Source organism: Macaca thibetana, chromosome X, assembly GCF_024542745.1.
Source record: "Macaca thibetana thibetana isolate TM-01 chromosome X, ASM2454274v1, whole genome shotgun sequence".
NCBI classification, from domain to species: domain Eukaryota; kingdom Metazoa; phylum Chordata; class Mammalia; order Primates; family Cercopithecidae; genus Macaca; species Macaca thibetana.
The window spans coordinates 74352174-74366599 of NC_065598.1; the positions used below are offsets into that span (position 1 = coordinate 74352174).

The 14426-nt window shown below is 37.6% G+C and overlaps 1 protein-coding gene and 1 pseudogene across 3 annotated transcripts in view; one reads left to right on the plus strand and one right to left on the minus strand.

The window, feature by feature from the left end:
• LOC126946307 (S-phase kinase-associated protein 1-like) overlaps positions 1–14426 on the plus strand; it is a 682386-nt pseudogene that overhangs the window by 540505 nt on the left and 127455 nt on the right. The gene's annotated exons all lie outside the window — the stretch shown is intronic.
• Positions 1–14426, minus strand: part of CYSLTR1 (cysteinyl leukotriene receptor 1) — an 87294-nt gene that overhangs the window by 71511 nt on the left and 1357 nt on the right. The window lies entirely within an intron of this gene.

The window sequence follows — 14426 nt, forward strand, 5'->3', positions numbered from 1 at the left end:
GTGAAAGGTCAAGAGTTGGTCCTCAGTTATTTGCTTCTATCTTTCCCTTGGAATAGTTATCAACTTTCCTGGTTTAAAAAGATAACTTTCGAAGAAGATCGTAGATAGAAAACAGGGCTAATGTGCATATCTCACTTGGATGGACAGAACAGTGTACGGAGACTCATACCACAAACTTTTGCTCCAAGAACCACTGCAGGAACATACTGGGAAAACCAGAATAATTCAGAGATCCTTTGAAGGAACTGGCATGCCACTACAAATTCCGTGAGTTAGGTGAAAAACTGTGAGTTCTCAAAGTGTGATTGGGTGAAAACCTGCCTCTGAACAGACATCCCCACTGGGGAATCTGAAAGTCCAGATCACAAGAGGATTTAACCTTTCCTAGAACTGGAATGGATTTAGGGTGCCATGTGAAATATAAAAGTAAAAGCAGTAGTGGGAAGAGCCTTATAGGCACTCCCATTATCCAGCTTGAGCCCAGTGAAGCCATCCCTGACTATATCTCACAGGGGCCTTTGGGAAAGGCACCCAGTGGAATTAGGGAGGAGTCACGGGGTGTAAGAAGTTTCCAACTGAATTTTGCAATTACAACTGGGCACTAACTTTCTTGAACAGAAGCCAGGGAGCAAATGGGAACTGCTGAAGATATGAATGCAGGAGCCACAGCTAACATTGTGGGCAGATAGGGAGGGGTGAGACCTGAATGCCAAGTTTGCTTGCTCAGCGGGGAAGTTTATGGTCTTGGACAAGTTCTGAGTTCTGCACAAGCAAGCTGCCTGGATCTAAGCTTGGCACCATTAGTGGAGCACTATGGGAGTGAGGCTGGCCTTGCCAACTGTGTGGGAGGTGGGTGAGGCCTTTCACTACCAACTATCCCCCACTTCTTTGGTGAACTATATGGCACAATCAAAGCAGCTATAATCCCCTCTGGAACATAATCCTGTTGGCCTGAGAACCACATTCCCATTCCTCACGGAGGCTTTGGCAAGCCCTGCCCAAGGAGAGTCTGAGCTCACACCCACCTAAGCCTACCCCCAGCTGATGATATTTCTCTACCTGCCCTGGTAGATGTACACAAAAGACATACACTCTTGGGAGCTTTATGGACTTGCCCATCACCTGAGTAATGAGAATACTTCCCACAGCCAACATAGGGCAAGCTTATATCCCACTGCTAATGCCACAGCTGGTGCTCTCTTGCAAGCACCACCTCCTGGCTGGAGGCCAACCAATTCAGGCCATTACAGGAACACGTGGCAGAATAACCCTGCTCCTGGGAAGAAGAAAACAACAGAAAATATCACCACCTGCAATGTCCCGGCTAACCAGAGGTCTTGGGTGTGTTCACTGTACAACTTCACTGCTAGCATAACCAGCATTTGAGAAAGCCAGCACACTAATCATATCTACACCAAGGACTCTCACAGAGTCTAATTCACTCCCCTGCCACCTCAACCACAGCAGGTGCTGGTATCCATGGTTGGGAGACCTGAAGACAGATAACCTCACAGGATTCTTTGCAGATATTTCCCAGCACCACCCTAGAGCTTGGTATCTCTACTGGGTGGATAGACCCAGAAGAGCAGTAACAATCTCTGCAGTTTGGCTCTCATAAAGCCCCATTCCTAGGGGAAGGGAGAGAACACCACATCAATGGATCACCTTGTAGTGCAAAAGAATCTGAACAGCAGGACTTGAGTTCAGATCTTTCCACTGGTGGGTAGTTTCTCACAGCAGAGGCACAATTGCAGTGCTGGGTGCAGTAGGGGAAGTCTGCACTTATACCCCAACAAGCTGGTAATCTCTGTGATCATGAAGGGACTTGGAGAAGGGGTTCTTGTTCCCCTCTGGCACTCCACTGCAGACACAGCTGGGGCTTCTCCCACAGGAATGCAGTGTGGAGTCACCTATAGACAACCTTTCTGGAAAAATCCAGGGTGGGCACAGCCCCACAGAAGGAGCACACTCCAGATTCAGGCCTGCAAAAGAGGCAGTCACAATTCTTTCCTACTTGAAATATCAACATTTCTATAGATGAAAGGAAATGCCTGTCTGATCTGAATAACTGAAACACTAGAACAGGAGTGAGGTTGTGAAGTGAATAGCTTTCCTGAAGACCTAGCAGAAGAGGTAAGGTAGCTCCCACTCTTCATCATGATAAAACCTTAGCACATCTAATTGAGAGCTCCCCCAGACACCTTCCTCAAGGCTGAGACCTTGGCCCACTGTTGGATGTTACATCTACCTGCTTGCCTTAGCCACAACTGGTGCCTACCCAGGGTTACCTCCCTGACTGGCCTGAAACCTGAATCATCAACTCAGTAAATAAAACACGTGGAAAAAATTAAATGAATAAATAAAGTGTATATCATGAGAGAATGTGATAAGCTTTGAGAGATCCCTGCCATTTTAACTCCATAGGAGACAGTAAATATGACCACACACCAAGAATCTAACTACTACAACCAGCATTGGGAAAAGCCAATGCACAAAGACACTATAACTAAGGATCTCATACAGAGTGAGCATCAAAAGCAAATTAGGGTAAAATAAACATTGAAGTCAGATCCTTAAGAGGGACAAAACCCCAAAAATCCAAAAAACCACAGTTCAATAAAAAATAAATTCAATAACAATTTTAAGAAACAGTCTATCCAGATGAGAAGAAATCAGAAAAGTGATTCTGGTAATATGACAAAATAGAGTTCTATAACACCCCCAAAAGTTCACACTAGTTCTGCAGCAATAGATCCAAAGCAAGAAGAAACCTCTGAATTGCCAGATAAAGAATTCAGAAGATTCATTATTAAGCTATGCAAAGAGATACCAGAGAAAAGTGAAAATAAACTTAAATTAAAAAAAAAAAAAAAAACAGGATATGAATAAAACATTCTCCAGAGAAATAGATATCTTAAAGAAAATACAATCACAACTTTTGGAAATGAAAGACACATTTAGAGAAATACAAAATGCAGTGGAAACTTTCAACAATATGCTAGAACAAGTAGAAGAAAGAACTTCAGAACTCGAAGACACAGCTTTTGAATTAATGAATCAGACTAAGACAAAGAAAAAAGAATAAAAAAATGAACAAAGCCTCCACGAAATTTGAGGTTATGTTAAATTGGTGTTCCTGAGGAAGAAGAGAAATCTAAAAGTTTGGAAATCTTATTTGAGGATATAATTGAGGAAAATTTCCCTGGTCTTGCTAGAGATCTAGACATCCAAATACAAGGAGCTCAAAGAACTCCTGGGAAGTTAATTGCAAAAAGATCATCACATTAGGTAACCTATGAAGGAAAACCTATCAGATTAACAGCAGATTTCTCAGCATAAACCTTATAACCACAAAGGATTGCGGTCCTGTCTTTAGCCTCCTTGAGAAAAAGTATTTTCAGCCATAAATTTTGTATCCAGCAAACCTAAACTTCATAAATGAAGGAGATATACAGTGGTTTTCAGATAAAGAAATGCTGAGAGAACTCTCCACTACCAAGCACTACAAGAAACGCTGAAAGAAGCTCTAAATGTTAAAACAAAACCTCAAAATACATCAAAACAGAACCTCCTTAAAGCATAAATTTCAAAGGGCCTATAAAACACTAACAAAATGAAAACAAAACAAAACAAAACAAGGTATTTAGGCAACAGGTTAGCATGATGAATGGAACAGTACCTCACATCTCCATATTAATATTGAATGTAAAAGGCATAAATGCCCCAATTAAGAGATACAGAATGGCAGAATGGATAAAAGTCCACCAACCAAGTGTATGCTGTCTTCAAGATACTCATCTAACGCCTAAATATTAATACTCACATAAACTTAAGGTAAAGGAGTGGAAAAATATTCCATGCAAATAGAAACCAAAAGCCAGCAGGAGTAGCTAGGCTTATGTTAGACAAATCAGATTTTAAATCAATAACAGTTAAAAAAAAAAAAAGGCAAAGAGGGACCCTATATAATGATAAAATAGTGCAACAGAAAAATATCACAATCATAAATATATATGCTCCTAACATTGGAGCTCCCAACCTCATAAAACAGTTACTAGTAGACCTAAGAAATGAGATGGATGGCAACATAATAATAGTGGGGGACTTCAATACTCCACTGACAGCACTAGACATGTCATTAAGACAGAAAGTCAACACAGAAACAATGGACTTGAATTATACACCAGAACAAATAGACTTAAGAAATATTTACAGAACATTGTACTCAACAACTGCAGAATATACATTCTTATCAACAGTATATGAAACATTTTCCAAGAGAGACCATATTATAGGCTACAAAACAAGTGTCAAAAAATTTAAGAAAATCAAAACATATCAAGTATCCTCTCAGACCACAGTAGAATAAAACTGAAAATTAACTCCAAGAGGAACCTTCCAAACTATACAAACATATGGAAATTAAATAATCTGCTGTTGAAGAATCTTTGGGTAAACAATGAAATCAAGATGGAAATTAAAAAATTATTTGAACAGAATAATAGTGCCATAACTTATCAGAGCTTTGCAGATACAGAAAAAGCAGTGCTAAGAGGAAAGCTTATGGCATTAAATGCTTACATAAAAACATCTGAAAGAGCACAAAGAGACAATCTAAGATCACACGTCAAGGAACTAGAGAAACAAGAACAAACCAAACCCAAACCCAGCAGAAGAAAAGAAATAACAAAGATTAGAGCAGAACTAAATAAAATTGAAACAAAAAACCCCAAAAGATCAATTAAATAAAAAGCTGGTTCTTCACAAAGATAAACAAAATTAACAGAGCATTAGCAAGATTAACCATGAAAAGTAGAGAGAAGATCCAAATAAACTCAACTAAAAATGAAATGGGAGATATTACAACCAATACCACAGAAATGCAAAAAAAAAAAAAAAAAAAAAAACATACAAGCCTACTGTGAACACATTTATACATACAAACTAGAAAATCTAGAGGATATAGATACATTTCTGGAAATATGCAACCCTCCTAGATTACATCAGAAAGAAATAGAAACTCTGAACAGACCAATAACAAGTAAGGAGATTGAAACAGTAATAAAAATATTGCTAACAAAAATTGTCCAGAACCAGATGGATTCACAGATGAATTCTACCAGAAATTTCAAGGAGAATTGATATCAATCCTGCTGAAACGATTCTAAAAGATAGAGAAAGAGAAAGTCCTCCCTAAATCATTCTACGAAGCCAGTATCATTCTGCTATCAAAACCAGGAAAGGACATAATAAGAAAAGAAAACTACAGACCAATATCCCTAATGAACATACATGCAAAAATCCTCAACAAAATACTAGCTAACTGAATCCAACAGCATAACAAAAAGAAAATACAGCATGATCAAGTGAGTTTCATATCAGGGGTGCAGGGATGGTTTGACATACACAAATCAATAAATGTGATATATCATATAAACAGAATTAAAACCAAAAATCATATAATTATCTCAATAGATGCAGAAAAAACATTTGACAAAATCCACATTCATTTAGGAATGAAAACCCTTAGCAAAATTGGCATAGAAGGAACATACTTTAAGATAATAAAAGCTACCTATGACAAACCCACAGCCAACATTATACTGAATGGCAAAATTTGAAAGCATCCCCCCTGAGAACTGGAACAAGAAAAGGATGCCTACTTTCAACACTTCTATTCAACAGAGTACTAGAAGTCCTAGACAGAGCAATCAGACAAGAGAAAGAAATAAAAGACATCCAAATTGGTAAAGAGGAAGTCAAAGTGTCGCCGTTAACTGATGATATTATTGTATACCTAGAAAACCCTAAAGACTCATCCAAAAAGTTCCTAGATCTGATCAATGAATTCAGTAAAGTTTCAGGATACAAAATCAATGTACACAAATCAGTAGTGCTGCTATTCACCAACAATGACCAAGCTGAGAATCAAATCAAGAGCTCAATCCCTTTTGCAACAGCAGCAAAAATTAAATACTTAGAAATCTACCTAACCAAGGAGGTGAAGGATCTCTATAAGGAAAACTACAAAACACTGCTGAGAGAAATCATAGATAACACAGACAAATGGAAACACATCCCATGCTTATGGATGGGTAGAATCAATATTGTGAAAATGACCACAGTGCCAAAAGTAATCTACAGATATAACACAATTCCTGTCAAAGTACCATAATCATTATTCACAAAACTAGAAAAAGAATCCAAAAATTTATATGTAACCAAAAAAGAACCTGCATAGCCAAAGCAAGACTAATCAGAAAGGAGAAATCTGAAGGCATTACATTGCCCAAATTCAAACAATACTGCAAGACTATAGTTACCAAAACAGCATGGTACTGGTATAAAAATAAACACATAAACCAACGGAACAGAATACAGGACCCCAAAATAAAGCCAAATATTTGCATTCAACTGATCTTCAATAAAGCAAACAAAAACATAAACTGGGAAAAGACATCCTATTCAGCAAATGGTGCTGAAATAATTGGCAAGCCACATGTAGAAGAATGAAACTGGATCCTTGTCTTTCACTTTACACAAAAAATCAACTGAAGATGGATCAAAGACTTAAATCTAAGACCTGAAACCATAAAAACTCTAGAAAATAACATTGGAAAAATTCTTCTAGATGGTGGCTAAGGCAGACTTCATGACCAAGAACCCAAAAACAAATGCAACAAAAACAAAAATAAATAGATAAGACCTAATTAAACTAAAATAATTCTGCACAGCAAAAGAAATAATTAGCAGAGTAAACAGACAACCCACAGAATGGGAGAAAATATTTGTGAACTATGCATCTGACAAACAACTAATATACAGAGTCTACAACAACTCAAATAAATCAGCAAGAAAAAACCAAATAATCCCATCACAAAGTGGAAAAGGGACATGTATAGACAATTCTCAAAAGAAGATATAAAAATGACCAATGAACATATGACAAAATACTCAACATCACTAATTATCTGGGAAATGCAAATTAAAACCACAATGAGATAGTACCTTACTCCTACAAGAATTAATTAAAAAATTAAAAAATAATAGATGTTGGCATGGGTGTGGTGAAAAGGGAACACTTTTATGCTGCTGGAGGAAATGTAAACTAGTACAACTACTATGGCAAACAGTATGGAGATTACTTAAAGAACTAAAAGTAGAACTGTCATTTGATCCAGCAATACTACTATTGGGTTTCTATCCAAAGGAAAAGAAGTCATTATATGAAAAAGACACATGCACATGCATGTTTATCGCAGCACAACTCACAAGTGCAAAAATATGGAATCAGCCTAAATGCCCATCAATCAATGACTGTATAAAAATGTATATCTACACCATGGAATACTACTCAGCCATACAAACAAATGAAATTATGGCATTTGCATCAATCTGGATAGAGTTGAAGACCATTATTCTAAGTGAACTAGCTCAGGAATGGAAAACCAAACATTTATATGTTCTCACTTATATGTGGGAGCTAAGCTATGAGGATGCAAAGACGTAAGAATGACATAATGGACTTTGGGGACTCAGGCAAGGGTGGGAAGGGAGTGAGGGATAAAAGACTACACATTGGGTACAGTGTACACTGCTTGGGTGAGGGGAGCACTGAAATATCAGAAATCGTCACCAAATAACTTATCAATGTAACCAGAAACCACCTGTTCCCCCAATACTATTAAAATTAAATTTAAAAGACCTAGAGACAGAAATACCATTCAACCCAGTAACCCCATTACTGGGTATATACCTGAAGGAATGTAAATTTTTCTATTATAAAGACACATGCATACATATGTTCATTGCAGCACTATTCACCATAGCAAAGATGTGGAATCAACCTAAATGCCCATCTATGATAGACTGAATAAAGAAAATGTGTGACATATACACCATAGAATACTATGAAGCCACAAAAAGGAATGAGATTATGTCCTTTGTAGGGACATGGATGGAACTGGAGCCCACAATCCTTAGCAAACTAATGCAGGAACAGAAAATCAAATACCGCATGTTCTCACTTATAAGTGGGAGCTAAATGATGAGAACTCATGGACATATATAAGGGAACAACACACACTGGGGCCTGTTGGAGGTAGGAGGGTGGGAAGAGGGAGAGGATCAGGAAAAATAACTAAGGGATATTAGGCTTAATACCTTGGTGACAAAATCTGTACAACGAACCCCATGACACACATTTACCTATGTAACAAACCTGCACATCCTGCACATGTACCCCTGAACTTAAGAAGTTAAAAATAAAAAGAAAACTTTCATGCAGATGACTCAAATCTCTGTCCACTACAGCCACAAATGACTTACCTAACTTTAGTCTCTCATTTTCAGCTGCTTATTAGATTGCTCTACTTCGATATCTTGTCTTTTAAAAAATTTCAAACATATTTTCAGACAAATACAACCTTCTCTTCAACATTAACTTCCCCATCTTATATTTCTGTTTCTTCAATGACAGTAAGAGTCTTCCAGTCAGTCAGGCATAGGACCTGGCAGTCATCTTTGACTCCACCCTATCCTTATTTTATCCCTCATCAAGTCCTGTTGATTCTTATTTTGCAATGCCTCCTGACCCTTTCCTTCTTTCTTTCTCTTTCTTTCTTTCTTTCTTTCTTTCTTTCTTTCTTTCTTTCTTTCTTTCTTTCTTTCTTTCTTTCTTTCTTTCTTTCTTTCTTTCTTTCTCTCTTTCAACGACTTAGTTCAGCATCCTTATCTCGTTATGCCTTAGCTACTTCACGGTGATCTATGCATCCTCTTTCACACTTAAATAATCAAGAGGTGAACCTGGCAAATTTCTACTTACACTTCAAGATTTATGTTGAAGTTATCACTCTCTATGAATACTCCCATGTGCATAGTTCTATTCTTTCGTTTATTACGGTGCTGTAATTACTCTTTTTGCTTACATGCCTGTCACACCCATTTAGACAGTAAGCTCATAGCTCATTAGTGGCAGTGAATTGCTTTATTCATTTTTTGCTCTTTTCCTCTCCGAATTGGGCAACTTTGAAGAGTAACTGTGTGGTTTTAAGAGCTGTTGAGTAATAGAGTATGTAATTTTCCAGGGTGGATGTCTAGGATCAGAGGAAGGAGCATGTTTCTCTCTTTCTCTCTCTGTGTGTGTGTGTGTGTGTGTCTGTGTGTGTGTAAGCACAGGTGCTGTTATGCAAGAATCTAAATAATGATGTAAAGTGATAGTAAAATGTGGATACATCGAGCGGGGTAGAATCTATTTAAAAGAAACCTGAAAATTCGCAGAGTGCAGGGGACCATGGCTCATGGATGGACACTTTACAAATCACCAGAGAAGAAAGGAAAGAGGGTGGAGCAGATTGAATCTACACATTTCGGCAGAAAGGGAGGCAAAGATCTTAAAACAAAGAAGGCATAGCAGTGGCTCATGCCTGTAATCCCAGCACTTTGGGTGACCAAGGTGGGTGGATCACCTGAGGCCGGGAGTTTGAGACCAGCCTGACCAACATGGAGAAACCCTGTCTCTACTAAAAATACAAAATTAGCCGGGCATGGTGGCACATGCCTATAATCCCAGCTTCTCAGGAGGCTGAGGCAGGAGAATCTCTTGAATCAAGGAGGTAGAGGCTGTGGTGAGCCGTGATTTCGCCATTGCACTCCAGCTTGGGCAACAAGAGTGAAACTCTGTCTCAAAAAAAAAAAAAAAAAAACCATAAATGGTCTGGTGGGGCTGGAGGAGAGTTCAAAAGTGCCATAGGTCAGAGACTAATGGAAATCCAAAGACTCAAGGATATGTTTGATTATAGGGTTTGAATGAGACTGATGGGTATTTTTGGATTGAACCAACAGCAGAGACAATATGATTAAATCAGTATCTGGATGTACTTTTATGATTCTATTAAGTTATATGGCTGCCAAGATTTCCTTTACCTTTCTAGTAAATACTAGCATGCACCAGATAGTCTGTTTGTGTTGGAGGACTGCCAACAGGAGTGGGGTGATGAAGGCAGGGCCAAAGCAGAAGAGGAAGTGGGGAGGCTGGGACTCAGGGTTCCTAAAACTGATACTTCCTCTTCTGCTGCTGAGCAGTGGCAGGATGCAGAAAACATATTTTAAGAGGGTGCAGCTCAGTGGAGCACTGTTTTTATTTGACCAACTCCCCAGTGCCCTCTTTCCTCCTCTCCATGTAGCCTATTACTGTCAAATAAAAAAAAGTTGGTTGTGCCATCCTGTAAGTCTGAGCTCAGGGAGGTTAGGGACAATGCTGTATTAATCTTTTGATACAGTAGGCACTCATTAATGTTTGTTGAATCAATATCTGAATGAATAGGAGAGTCAACAAATATGAGTGTTTTGTAAATTACAAAGCTCTTTAAAATTTAAATTTTTATTACTCTCTTTCTTATTCATATAAGGCTCACCTACTTTGACCACACCACCCCACAGTCATATCTCTCTTTGCACATAGGAAAATGTGGAATTGATGTTTATTGAGTGATTGTTTATTGATTGACTAGAGTAAAGCTACTCATTCTCTATGGAGACTTAATCTACAAACCATCAGGCTATACTAATGATCCCAGTGACTTTCTTCCATCGTAGTGAAGGATTTGGGGGAAGAGGGCAGAATGACCCTTCTGTCTGTGATCACTTTAGCCCTATCATTACAATAAGTAGCTTTCTTACTTTATATTTCCAGGGATGTGTTGCTCACAGGGATATGCTTTTTGGGAATACATTTCCAAGGATATGTATTCTCATTGGCATTTAAAACTATGGGGGGACTGATACTTCGTTGCTGACAGTTCTCAGGTGTTTCTTCTGTAGTCTCTTATTCTCCTTAAGAGGAGAACGTCAAACCCATCAATTCAGGCCATTCTGTTGTCAGACAGTTGGAATCTAAACTTTATATGACACTGTCAAACCAAAAAGGACCTTGGACTGTGGCATTCAGAACTAGTGACAGTGTGTCTCCTTCCATTGTACTGTGCCAAAAATGCTTTATCCTGTGTAACCAGATTAAAAGGATGCATAAGACCAGACCTTAAGGGAAATGAAAGTTACCAAAAGGCAATAGAGATCTTGAGGAGTGCATGAGTGCATGCGACAGTGTATAGTGCAGGATACTTTCACCCCTAGTTTGGATGATAGAAATGTGTTGCAACTTACATACATACTTTTGAACTTCTTGTAAAGCACTAACTAGAGGGCCTTTTTCCAGGAATACCTCTATAACTCTCTACCTAATTCCTAGCAGCTTGGAATCCTCTGATGTTCTGAGGTCATTGCTCTCAGCTAACTCTGAGGCCTGCTTCTATCATCTTGGCATTTAGATGTCTGGTTCTTGCCAAATAATTGTTCTCTATGAGATTGCTTTTTATTTAAGGCCCTTTGTCTTAAGTAAGAATTCAAATTCAGATCAACCACAAATGGTATCCAATTTGGAATGAAAAGAAGCTTTATTACCTTCTGAGGCCTGAACATTTTCTAGGAACTTTGGAATAAGTATGTAAGACACATCTGAGATGTTTGAGTGTTGTTATTATTAGCTCAATTCCATTGAGCTTGTTGAATCCATGACAACACAAAGACAACCATTTCTAAAAACAAACACTGTTAATATGAAATTTATGAGAAATCTTAACAAGTCTTATACTTTAGACATCTTGAAATGCTATTCAAAATTGGATTTTTCTTTCCCTTTTAGGGAAAAGGGATTGATGAAAAATAAAACAATGTCCAAATATCTCCTATTTTTCTTTAGCTCAAGGACCCTAAGTCTAGATCTGAACTCCTGTTTCTTTTCTATCAGTTACATTTAAGTAGGAGCTCAAATGTCTGGGTTATATTGATTCTGAAAGCACTCTAAACAAGATAATGACATTTTATTCATCAAAAGGAAAATCAACTATGTGTTAAATGTCCAAGGGCTTATGTTTACTCTTCTGTCTCTTTTCCTCTATTTCTATAAGGACCTCTTCCTAACTTATCCCCCAAATTTAAAATATTTTTCTTTCTCTTTTCTTCCCTATGTACCCCCCACCCCTAGTCTAGAAGAAGGACTGTGGGGCACAAAGAAAGGAGAGGTCATGTCATGATGAGATGGAGTGGGATGAGACAGAATGAAGCAGCAGTATAGAAGAATTTATACAGTGGCCTTTTCTACTAATCCATAAAGAATTCTTAATTAAAGGCAAAAGTAATTGTCATCTGATGGTGTTTTAGCACCTTGATTGTAACATGAATTAATGGACCTAAGATGTCTAGATTTATCTAATCAAATTAGGTAAAAGGAATGACTTTATTGCCTTTTCTGTAAGGATGAGGATATGTACTTCTTGCTATGAGTCTATCAGGCTTCCTTGCAGTTTTTTTTTTTTTTTTTTTTTTTTTTAAGACGGAGTCTCACTGTGTCGCTAGGCTCCAGTACAGTGGCTCTATCTCGGCTCACTGCAACCTCTGCCACCCGGGTTCAGGCGATTCTCCTGCCTCAGCCTCCTAAGTAGCTGGTAGTACAGGCAGGTACCACCACGCCCAGGTAATTTTTGTATTTTTAGTAGAGATGGGGTTTCACCATATTGGCCAGGATGGTCTCAATCTCTTAGCTTTGTGATCCACCCACCTCAGCCTCCCAAAGTGCTGGTATTACAGGCATGAGCCACCACACCCAGTCAACAGTTTTATTTCTGCACTGCAAAGCAACAAATTGACATACTGACTAATCTATCTTTTGTAGGGTTGACTGATATAAATATATCTTTCAACAGTTTGTTCATATCTGATTGAACTGGGAAAACTTTTCTCACTGACCCTTAAATCATACCACATAGGTGTTCATGTGGCCTGAAATGCAAATAACACTGGAGTGAGAGATAAAAGTGACTTTAGGTCTTTTTATTTTAGACACACACACACACACACACAACTACACATACATATTTTAAAAACATGATTTGTATTATAACCAAATCTGTGATTGAACTAGTGGTTTTATGAAAGAGTAGTGGGATATTGTGTTGCATTCAAAACTTGGTGCAAAAAACTATTTTAATCCTTAGCATATAATCCTAAGAATCAATGGGCTTGGTTAAAGTAGTAACAATAAAAAGTGGATAGTGCTTTCACAGAAATACTTCTTAAATACTACTCTTAAATAGTTTTACTCCTTTTAGAGTTCACATTGAGGGTGTGCATAAGTATTGTAGGGCTAGTGACAACTATAATCCAGAGTGTTTGATGCTACTGACAGGTCCTAAGAGTAGGATGAAGTTGCTGAGACTTAGAGTGATGTCCCTGACCTAGAAATACAGTCTAGGGAGTAGAAAGTATCTAGCTCTACTCTCTCCCCATGCAATCAGTTTTGTTATGTGTTTTATCCTACTGGAATGAATGGAATTTAAACAAAATCCTTCTGATGGTGGTTTGTGTTTTCAAATTGCTTTCAGATTTTATATTTATCATTTTAAGAGATTTAGAAAATATTCCTATTAGCTCATTACTGCATTAGATACACAAAAGAACCAAGAAATACTAATGGCCATTAAGTTGCCAGAGAACACCCAGCTGTTTACATGTCAAAGCTAGGGTGAACTCCCAGTGATCCCAGTTACCCAGTTTATCTCCCATTGAAATCCACGCAGCAAGATAGTTTAGAGCAGCCACTGTTAGGTGTTAAGAACATGAGAACAACAAAATGGACCAAAGTAGAGGTCCATACTGGGCAATGTTATTTGGGAGATTATGATAGTTACCATTCACAGTATCGAATTCACAAGGTTGGGTATGTACCTTAAGAATCAGCACCTTCCCTTTATTATCGGCCAATTATACTGAAAATACAAACTTATAATTTTCTATACTGTGGAAGAATCTTGCTTTTATGACAGATAAATAGTTTCTAAATGCATCAAAATTTCATTAAGGGAAGGTAGTGGAAAATGAGAATTGATGATTCTGGGTTAGGAATACACTAACATGCTAGATTAAGTCTAAAAGCAAATTGCAAACTTTTCTTAACCTACCATTATCTGTGTGCTTACTGACTCCCAAACTGACTTATTTCATTAGGAGGAACCCTGATTGGCTGGTGTAGTCAATACTTAGGGGAACAGGGGAACAATTTTTTATTAAAAATAAATAATTTTTATTTATTTATGGATGAATGTAAATATAGCACTTGAGGTTGTTTATGATGTAAAAACAGATAGCTTTTAGTTCTAATTAAGCCATTAATAGTAAAACAACAACAGAAACCATTTTTGAATGATTAAGACTTCTTGCAATAAAGTTAAAATTGTCTAGGAACAAATTTTCCTAATGTATTTCAAATGTAATGCAGTCCTTTGTATTTTGTAATGCATTGTAAAAATACATTTTTTTTTGTATTTAAAATAGTGTACAGTCTAGTTCAGATTTAGTTACAGTTTCTTTTA